This window comes from Gossypium arboreum, chromosome 2 (assembly GCF_025698485.1).
Source record: "Gossypium arboreum isolate Shixiya-1 chromosome 2, ASM2569848v2, whole genome shotgun sequence".
In the NCBI taxonomy this organism is placed as follows: Eukaryota; Viridiplantae; Streptophyta; class Magnoliopsida; order Malvales; family Malvaceae; genus Gossypium; species Gossypium arboreum.
Window position 1 is genome coordinate 15261613 of NC_069071.1, and position 11276 is coordinate 15272888.

The window sequence follows — 11276 nt, forward strand, 5'->3', positions numbered from 1 at the left end:
ATTATTGATAGACCGACTAAGTCGGCTCACTTTATCCACAATGCGTATGGATTTTCATTGGATAAACTAGCTGAATTGTACGTTTCTCGATTGTGAGATTACACGGGTACCGATTTACATTGTGTCGGATAGAGATCCGAGGTTCACCTCGCGATTTTGGAAGAAATTACAAGAAGCATTGGGCACCAAGTTGCATTTCAGCACCGCCTTTCACCCCAAACCGATGGTCAATCCGAGCGTATAATTCGAGATACTTGAGGATATGTTGAGATGTTGCATCCTCGAGTTCGATGGTTCGTGGGAACGGTACCTACCTTTGATTGAATTCGCTTACAACAATAGTTTTCAATCAAGTATTAAGATGGCGCCTTACGAGGCTTTGTACGGGCGTAAATGCCGTACACCATTGTTTTGGACCGAGCTCGGTGAGAACAAAATTTTGGAGTGGATTTGATTAAAGATGCTGAATGTAAAGTAAAAGTAATCCGTGAAAATCAAGATAGCCTCCGATCGTCGAAAATCGTATGCGGATCTCAAACGAAAGGACATTGAGTATCGGTGGGAGATAAAGTGTTTCTTAAAGTTTCGCCGTGGAAAAAGATACTCGATTCGGCCGTAAGGGCAAGTTGAGCCCGAGATTCATTGGGCGTCTGAAATCTCCGAACGAGTTGGCCCGATTCGTATCGTTTGATCTTGCCCCGAACTTGAAAAGATTCTAGCGTCTTCCATGTTTCAATGCTTCGACGCTATAGATCTGATCCGTCGCACGTAATTAGTCCATCAGAGGTTGAAATTCAAGCCGATATGAGATATGAAGAAGAACCGATTCGTATCCTAGCTCGTGAAATGAAAGAGTTGCGAAACAAAAGGGTTCCGCTAGTGAAAGTGTTATGGCTCAAACACGGGATAGAAGAAGCTACTTGGGAACCCGAGAACTCTATGAAAGAGCAATATCCAAACCTATTTACCGGTAAGATTTTCGGGGACGAAAATTTCTAAAGTGGGGGAGAGTTGTGACAGCCTTAAAACGACCCTAGTCGAAATGTGGTTTCGGGACCACAAAACCAAGGCATAAAAATAATTTGATATTTATTTTATTGCCTATAATGTGTGTTAACTCATGTGTGATATTTTTTATGCTTTGATTTAGAATTATAGATGTGAATTTCACTAGAAAGGACCTAGTAATAAACTTTGAAAGTGTGAGGGGAAATGTGTGATGACTAATTAAAGGATGCATGCAAAACAATGGACTTGCATGTCAAATTTCCCCCCCCCATAGCTAGTGGCCGGCCATGACAAGGATTTATGGGCAAAAATCATGTCATGAAACATGTTTGGTAAATGGGTTATGATGGAAAGAATAAAATAAGGGGTATGGAATAAACAATTAATGTTAGTAGATGAGAAAAAAAAAAAAGTGTCCATCTTCCTCCATAGCTTGGCCGAATGTCCTAAAGGAAGAAAGAAAAAATTTTGTTCATCTCTTTTCACTCTCTTGTTGGCCGAAAATACTAAGGTTAAGGAAGGAGTTTTGCTTCATACTTGGTTTGGAAGAGGATTAGGAAGAGGTTGGCTAAACTTGCATCAAGATTAAGGTATGTTTGAGGTTCATGCATGTTTTAGTTGCTAGCTTAATGTTCTTGTTAGCCCATGGTTCAAATCCTTGTTATGTCATGGGAATGAAATTCGGCCAAAGTGAATGTGGTGTTAATGCCATTGCATGTTAAATAACAAGCTTGAAAGTGATACATGTGATGGAGGATTGAAGATTCTTAGATTTTCTTTTAGCATTCTTTTTGAATGAGATACTAAGTTCTTTGTTTCACCATGACCAAATTGAAATGGTGTGGTGTTGTGGTATTCGCCATGATATATCCATAAGTATAATTCATGCATGTTGCATGGTAAGTAAGATTTAAGCTTTGGAAATGTGTATATATTTGGATATAAGCCACTTGAGAATTCGCCCTTGCACTTACATGAATATATGTTTGCACATGATGGATTGGTATGACATATATACTAATTCAAAGTGTATATTTGCTTGTGATGATGTGTTGATTATGAAGTAAATAAGAGATGTGCAATGAATTACGATATGTAATGTGTTAGTAGTAAAATGTATGCTGTTTTTTTGTGGTATTAAGTGTATATTCGCCACATGAGGGGTAATTAGTGTGCATGCATTCGGTTTGAGGCAAGCATATTGATGCCTATTCTTGGCTTAGAAATTTCGCTAAGAGGAATATTAACTAATGTGTTGAGTTCGATTTATGATTTCGTACATATACAACTTTGATGCCTAATGTATATAAGGGCCAAGTACTTTGAACTTCACGTTGATGTTTGAATGTATTGAATTGCTTGTTGTGATGTAAAATGTGCATGACCATTGTGTATTTGAGCTAAAGGATGGCCATATGACCATTTACACTCCTTGTCATATTCGCCATAAGCTATCATGATGAGATTTTAATAAGTTAAATTTGTGTAAATTAGCTCAAGAGCAAAGGGAGCTAAATCCGATAAAGGGAAGGAAAAAGTAGTTGAATAGCCGTCGAAATCGCTCGACAACATCCAAGGTAAGTCTTCGAGTGATGACCCTACTTGAATTATATAAAAATTATGCTCCTTGTTTGTGTGGCCATTGAGCCGAAATAGTAAAGGTTGATAGATATTTTGTGTTAGAGCTTTAGTAACGAAAATGAACTATGGACGTGTCTTGAATATTGATATATATGTAAATGAACATTGGAAATATATCCGGCTAAGACCAAAGGCATTCGTGCGAGTTGATATATCCGGCTAAGACCGAAGGCATTCGTATGAGTTGATATATCCGGGCTAAGACCAAGGCATTCGTGCGAGTTGATATATCCGGGCTAAGACCAAGGCATTCGTGCGAGTTGATATATCCGGCTAAGACCAAGGCCTTTGTGCAAGTCACCAAATCCGGATTATGACCAAGGAAATCGTGCGAGTCGCTATATCCGGTTAAATCAAGGTATGTGATTCGAAGTGAGCAATCTTGCTGTGAAAATTTCAGCTTATACACTTGTGAAAATTCCAGCAATGAGGTATGTTTGTATGTGCTTGTACTAATTGAATTCTTACAAGTAAGTATGCGCTAAGTTGATAAACGAGCTACCGGCCTTGGGCCAAGTTGTTCTTTGTGTATGAACATAAGGGTCGGTGATGTGAAATAAGTATGAGTATGGGAATGTGAATTAGTAAAGTGGTTTAATTAGCCATGTGAATAAAATACCTTAGTCAAAGCTGATTTCATTGCTTGAGACTTACTAAGCATTAAAATGCTTACCCGTTGCTTTGGCTCTCTGTTTTATAGGTTTCGCCGTTAGCTGTCGGATTCGGGATCAAAGAAGTCAAGTCATCCACACTATCGAAGCCCCATTTTGGTACAAATTTTGGCTGAACTTTGAAATGGCATGTATAGGACCATCCTTTGTTGAAGGTCATGTACCTTCCGGTTTGTGTAAACTTGGATAGCCATGCGAAAATGGCTTATATACGTTTTTAGCATAGAACTATAATCGTTTGTATGTTGACCCTTATGAGGTATGGAATTATTTTGAAACGATTAGCCATTGGAATGGTTAATCATAATCACGCTTTGTGCTATGTATGTAAAAGGGCCAATTGAATCATGGAAAGTATGAAATAGGTAAAGCCTACTAAAGGCAGATGCTGACAGCAGCAGTGACGTGGATGTGAAAAATCACTAAAAATAGTAGGAATGGTATTAAATAGCAAATAAATTATGTAAGTGTACCTTGATGAATCTACTTTCATATGGAAGAAACGAAATGGTCATATGAGTTATAAGTTAACAGATTTTAAAGTTCTTGTGAAATAGGGCCAGAACGGTTTCTGGATCCCCTGTTCCAACTTTGGAAAATCATTGTAAATTAACCAGAGATAATTAGGAGTCACTCCATATATGTGTAGATTCCTCTCTGAGTCTAGTTTCTATAGAAACAAACGGCATTAGTATTGAAGCCCTGTACAGGAGATATCCAATTCGTAACGCACAAAGGTCAGCGTAGTCGATCCCTACAACTGGCGAGACTTTAACTAATAAACTGTACTAATTGGCTCGACCAAAATTCTAGAAAAAATATGTAGATGGACATATGAGTCTAGTTTCAGGAAAAATTTACGGAACTGATTTTCGAGTTGTAAAACTCAAGTTATGAATTTTGGAGCGACTAGTACTCAGATTGGCAGCTTGTCTGAAAATTGTCAATAAGTGGGTTGAAGTCTGTTAACACCTCGCGTTCGACTCCGGCGACGGTCTCGGGTTCGGGGTGTTACAACCCATGCCTAGATGAACCTTATACATTCTCATAGTAGCCCACACTTTTCTTTTATTCACATTTTAACACCTATTTTTCAACTTTTTACAAATAAATTCTTTTTAGGCATTTTCATTAAAAATCATTTAGCAAAAGTCATTTATCTAACAACTAACATGCATTTTCTACCATTAAACATCAAAATACATAAATATCCATAATGGGTAAAATTTTATACTTTGATTATGTCTTAAATTAGTGGTAGAAATATATAGATCATATTACAAGGATTTCAAAAACATAAAAATCATTAAAAACGGGGCTCAAACGGACTTACAATCGTGCTTGGAAGCTTGAAAACCCTAGCCATGGTTTCTCCTTGTGAATTTCGGCCATGGGAGGAAGATGGACAAAAATTGGCTTTTAATTTGGCTTTTTAATTCATTTAATTACCAAATTACTAAAATGACCTTAACGAAAAACTTTAGAATCATACCTAACTATGTCCATTTTTGTCCACTAACTTAAAAAATGGTCTAATTACCATTTAAGGACCTCTAATATAAAATCTTATAACAATTAGACACATTTAACCTATAGAACTCACATTTTACACTTTTTACAATTTAGTTCTTTTGACTAAATTGAGTGCCCAAACGTCAAATTTTTTTAACGAAATTTTCATGAAATCATTCCATAAAATTATAGACCATAAAAATATAGTAAAAATAAATTTTTCTACGTCGGATTTGTAGTCCCAAAACTACTATTCTAACTAGACCCAAAATCGGGCTGTTACATGGCTTAAGCCTCTCACGGGTGAATCGACGTGAAAGGGATGCTGATTAGCTCTTGACGAGGAGCCCTAAGTATGACATGAGAGGGAGTTGAAAGATCAAGTCGAGATTTTCTAGGAATAGTTCTCTCTACTTGTTTCTTTTATATTTCTTTTCAAAACGCCGGTGATTTCTAGGTTAAATGTTATTTTATTCAATCTTTCTTCTACTATTTAATCTTTGGGTTTGAATTTTTTTTGCATAGAACTGTTATTGCGGTCACTGACACTGGAAAGTATAACAACAATTCAAGCTAACAAGCATGACAACGGAAGTTGCTTGAGGATTAGAGGAATTGAATCCACTTGTTCATAATAGTGTTCCATTGCCGGAAGGTGTGGCTAATGTTCATGTTTAAGTCTTAGATTAAATATAGAAGTTAATCATGGTAAGATATTCATTGCAATTTAATGCATTGACAATCACCTATCCTTTTATACCTTGTGGGCACTTAGTATTCTGTTGAATATACACGTTGGGGATCCCATTTTATCCTTATCATATTTTATCTTATTTGTAACAGTCCGATTTAGACCCTAGTCAGAACAGTGGTTTCAGGACCATGAATCCGAGTCAAAAAATATTTTTAACATTATTTTTTTGTGTTTATTATGTGTGAATTGATATTTGTAAAATTTTCGTGTTTTAATTTTGATGTTTGAGTGCTCGGTTATTAAAAGGGATTTTAATTGCATCAAAAGAAAATTAAGCATGTTGCTTTGTAAATGCCTAATTGTTATGTCTTTTTAAAGTGGAGGTTTTATGTTGCAATTTAGCCAAAGGAAATAAGGGTGGAGGGTTATAACCATGCATGATAATGGTTGTATATTTTATTTGTAAGGTTAACTTGGTAAAGTAATTGTTTAGTTAATATATTATAAAACATATAATAAAGAAACCATATTATTATTCATCTTTAAGAGTTGAAAATACCAAAAATAAAAAGAAAAGAAAAGAGTTAGGCATTTGGCTACTTCTCAAGCTAAATCAAGGTATGTTTTTACTTCAGTTTTTGATAATTTTTACGTTTTTGATACCGTTGCTTCGAGTACTACCCGACCCATGCTTGAATTTTTTATTTTGGTGAATATTTTGAGTTATGCCATTGATGAATATTTGTGTTTTGTGATGTTTGATGATAAATTATGAAAGATATGTTTTGGATTAATATGTTTTGTATTGGAGTTTTTGATGATTTTGAATTATTTAAACTAAATTGAAAAAATAATAAATTGAAGGACTAAAATGCAAAATAAATGAAATATATGGATTATTATAAGCATAAGGAAGATTCGGCCTAACTATGATGTGGTGAGATTTTGTGTATTTTGTATTTTGTGCAATTAGGATTAATTTGTAAAAGTATGAAATATTAGGGGTAAAATGGTAATTTGCCCATTTATGTGTTGTTGGGTTAAATTGAATGAAATTGTATTTAAATGAGGTTATTTTGGAATTATATAGATCAAGAACAAAAGAAATTAGACTTGGACCGGGGAAAAGCAAAAATAATTGAATAGCCGATTTTTAATGTCCGTCAATATCCGAGGTAAGTCTTTAAGCAATTAAACATTATTTATTTCGAACATAGAATGTTTTACTATGATGATTCGAATTTTATAGTCTATTAGTATAATAGCCGAATGTGATTTATCATTGAATAAATGTGGTTGAGTTTTATTTGACTGAGTTAAAACCTCTAAAAGTTTGTATGAATTACATGGAATAATTAGATGATTCGATATATGAACTATTATGGAATGATTTTATAATTGTGATATTCAGGCTTTGAGCCTAGCAAGCCTTGTGCTGGTGACTTTGATCAGGCTTTGTACCTAGCAGGCTTAGTGCCGGTGAATAAATAAGAATCATACCTTATGTAATGGCCTAAATTCAAGGTTATCGGAACAATGGTTTCGTAACCATAGATCCGATTTAAAGAGAAATTTATTTCAATATTTTTGCTTGAAAATTGATATGATAGGAAAATCGTATGAAAATATTGATAGGAAAATTTTATCGATTTAGTGATTAGTTAGAAAAAGAAATTATTGAAGAAATTGAGTAAAATAAGGTATCGGGACCTCTATCTCATAAAACCGAGTCAAAAATAATTTTATAAATATTTATGAAATGTTATTAATGTGGTATTAAAATTTCGTTAGGAAATTTTAATGTTTGGGTAGTCAATTAAATGAAAAGGACTAAATTGTAATAGGTGTAAAAGTTGCTAGAATGATTAAATAGCTTAAAAGTCTAATGAGAAAGGATTTAAAAGGCAATTAGACCCAAAAGTTATTTTGGCCTGGACGGCAAGGGTATGAAATCAGCAGAAAAATTGATAAATTAAGGGTAAAATTGGAATATTGCAAAATTAACTAAATAAAACTAGGACTAAATAGGAAATATCTAGATTTCTCTTCATTTCTCTTCCATTCCAGTAGCTAAAAATGCCATAGGAGGGTTCTCTAAGCTGGTATTTCATAATTTTTGCACCAAATCCGGAAGATTCAAATATGAAGCTAGATCGAGGAAAGGAAAAAGTTCGGGATTAGTAGATTTTTATTGTTTACAAACAAGTATCAAGGTAAGTTCGTGTAACTTAAATTATATTCTTAAATGCTTGAAATGCATGTTTTTTATATGAATATGATTTGAATGTTCATTATATGGAAATTTATGAAACATTGATATATTTGATAAAATGGGAAGAAATCTCGTTTGAATGAAAGGAAAAATCGATGGATCTCTGAAAAGGAATTGACGGTAAAAAGGATCTAGCCCAGATGGGTGATCCTATCCTGATATAGCCCTCCCGAAGAATATGTGTAAAATGGATTTAGCCCGGACGGTAATCCGAATTAGGTCTCAATTTAGCTTTGACTGGTAATTGGATCCAAGCTCATTAGAGTAATTATCATTGCGAGATTTAGCTCGATGGTAATCCCGACAATACTCTATGAGTTTATATTGTAGGGATTTAGCTCGACCGGTAATCCCGCTGCAAGGTTGAGGTTCATGAGTGTGCTCTCTGAAATGGAAATGTGCGCACATGAATATGAATTGACGGACTCGAATTGTACACTAAAAGTGTACCTCTGAAAATCCATCGAAATTCTAATAAATCCAACGGGATAAGTATAAAAAAATAACAAGGAAATGGAAATCATGGTATTGACGAGCTCATCAATCATGATATATATTATTGATACATGGAAATTATTGTACTAACTTGAATGTTGAGTTTGTGCATGTTAGGGTAATAATGCATTAAATGGATATATGAATGTTTATTATATTGTATTGAAAATATTAGGTAAGTATAATTCTTGTTACATGAGCTTACTAAGCACAAAGTACTTACCCCGCTTCTTTTTCCTGTTTGTAGTGTTAAGAGCTCGGAGGTCGGATTTGGTGGGAGACACATCACATTTATCAACCTCGAGATTTCGGTATATAAAGAAACTTTATTTTGGAAATCAATGGCATGTATAAGCTAACAAAGTAAATGTTAATGTGAAATGAATGTAAAGTTAGCCATTAGTATGGTTAACAAACACAGTTATAGATATGTGATGACGTTATCTTATATAAATGCATGAATCTATCATGAAAATATGTTGAATTGATTTGGTTGATGTGGATTGGTCTCGATTTAATATTACGGGAAGGTTAGATATTTATAAAAGGGCTATATTGAATATAAAAAAATTTAATTGTAAACTCCGGTAATGCCTCGTACCTATTCCAAAGAATGAATATGGGTAGGGTATTACATTTATTGGTATCGAGCTACGGTTTAGCGGTTCTAGGACCGATGTAGCAAATACGGATTAGCTATACATGCCATTTAAATTATTATTGATAGTGTGATATCTCCCCACCATTTAAAATGTGTTTTTCTTATAGCAATATCATCCGACCGAGCTCAATCTGAGGACGCTGAGAGTCATGCTCCGGCTTCAGTACAAAGAGAAGAAACTAGCGATGAGAGGCCCGAGATGACGATTGAGAGGAGGAGGCAAAAACAACCTTCTTTCAAATGATGAATGAATGGTTTAATCAATACTTAAGAACTAACCCTGTAGTGCAGCAAGTTCAAGCTCCCCCTCCTGCTCATTCATCGGTTCCCGAGATCCCACAAGGTACAGGTATTGAATCTGTCAGAAAAGGGAAAGCTCCAGTAGATAAAATTAGAAAATATGGGGTAAGAATTTCGAGCAGCGATTGATGATGATTCCGAACGGGCTGAATTCGGTTAGAAAACACTACTCGGGTTCGGAAGAATTATCTTGTACACCGAAGAATGTCGAAATGTGCCGCCTCAACGCTCAAAGATACAGACTTACCATTGGTGGAATACTAAAGCTTCAGGTTGTTCAAAGAAGAAATTACATGGGAATTCTTTCGCATCGAGTTCGAAAAAAATATATCACCAGAGGTTCCTTGACCGTAAAAGAAAAGAATTTCTTGAGTGAAACAGGCAATAGATCGATTCTCGAATATGAAAGAGAATTTGTTCGATTGAGTAAATATGCTCGAGAATGGGTACAATCGAAGTTGAAATGTGCAAACGATTCAAGAAGGGTTGAATGAAGACATTAAGTTCTTGATCGTAATTCTTGAAATTCGAGAGTTTGCTACATTGGCAAAGAGAGCTTATAAAGCAGAAGAATTGAGCAAAGAAAAGAAACAGGCTGAGAGGGAAGCTCAAATTTTTAGTAAAAGACCGATGGGAAAATCCCAGTTTTCTACTTCAAAGAAATTGAAGAAGTATCAGGATCGTTCTACTTCAGCCATTGGGTATTCGGGCAGAGAGCGAGGTTCTTAACGCACTAATCCAAGACCTTCAACTCCATCAGTGACCAGTGTTGGTAGTGTTGGCACTCCTAAGCCGAGATGCCATCTCGTAATAAAGCTCATTTTGGTGAATGTCGATTAAAGAGCGGGCTTGTTACCGATGTGGTTCTTTTGACCATTTCCTCGAGATTGTCCGAGAAAGAGGTGAAAAGAAGTGAAACAGATATCGAAGCCGAGTAATCCAGTTTTGAGAGGTAGACCACCTCGACCATCCGGTAATGCCAGTGGTAGTTGAGGAGCTACAAAAGATACTGCAGGTAGGCCTGAGGCACGAGCACTTGCTAGGACATATGCCATTCGTGCCAGAGAAGATGCCTCAACACCCGATGGTATTACTGGTACATTTTCTTTACTTGATACTGATATTACTGCATTGATTGATCCTGGTTCTACGCATTCATATATATGTGTTAAACTTGCAATTATTAAAAATTTACCTGTTGAACCTACTGAATTTGTGGTTAAGGTCTCGAACCCCCTAGGCTAGTCTGTGTTGGTGGATTTGTAAAAATTGTCCACTGATGGTAAGAGGTTATTGTTTCCCAGCTGATTTGATGTTACTGCCATTTGATGAATTTAACGTGATATTGGGCATGGATTGGTTAACCCAGCATGATGCGGTAGTAAATTGTAAACAAAAATATATTGTGCTAAAATGTCGAATGGTGAGTTGCTCGGTTAAATCTGATCGAACGAGAGGGTTATCTGATATGATTTCATAATGGCGAAGAGAGGTATGTCAAAAGGGTATGATGCTTACTTGGCTTATGTACTCGACACCAAGGTATCTCGAGTCAAAGATACTGTGATTCGATGGTATGTGAATTTTCCGATGTGTTTCGGAAGAATTACCAGATTGCCACCGAAAGAGAAGTGGAATTTTCTATAGATTTGATTAGGAACTACTCCGATCTCCATAGCTCCATATCGTATGGCTCCTGAAATTAAAGGAGTTAAAGACACGCTTGCAAGAACTTGTTGATGGGGGTTTTGTCCGACCGAGTCATTCACCTTGGGGTGCTCCGGTTCTGTTTGTGAAAAAGAAAGATGGGTTTTTGAGATTGTGTATCGACTACCAGCAGCTTAATAAAGTAACCATAAAGAATAAGTACCCGTTACCCCGGATTGATGATTTATTCGATCAGCTGAAAGGTGCTACTGTGTTTTCAAAGATTGATCTTCGATCAGGTTATTATCAGTTACGGGTAAATGAGTCAGATGTGCCAAAAACAACCTTTAGAACCAGGTACGGGCATTATGAATT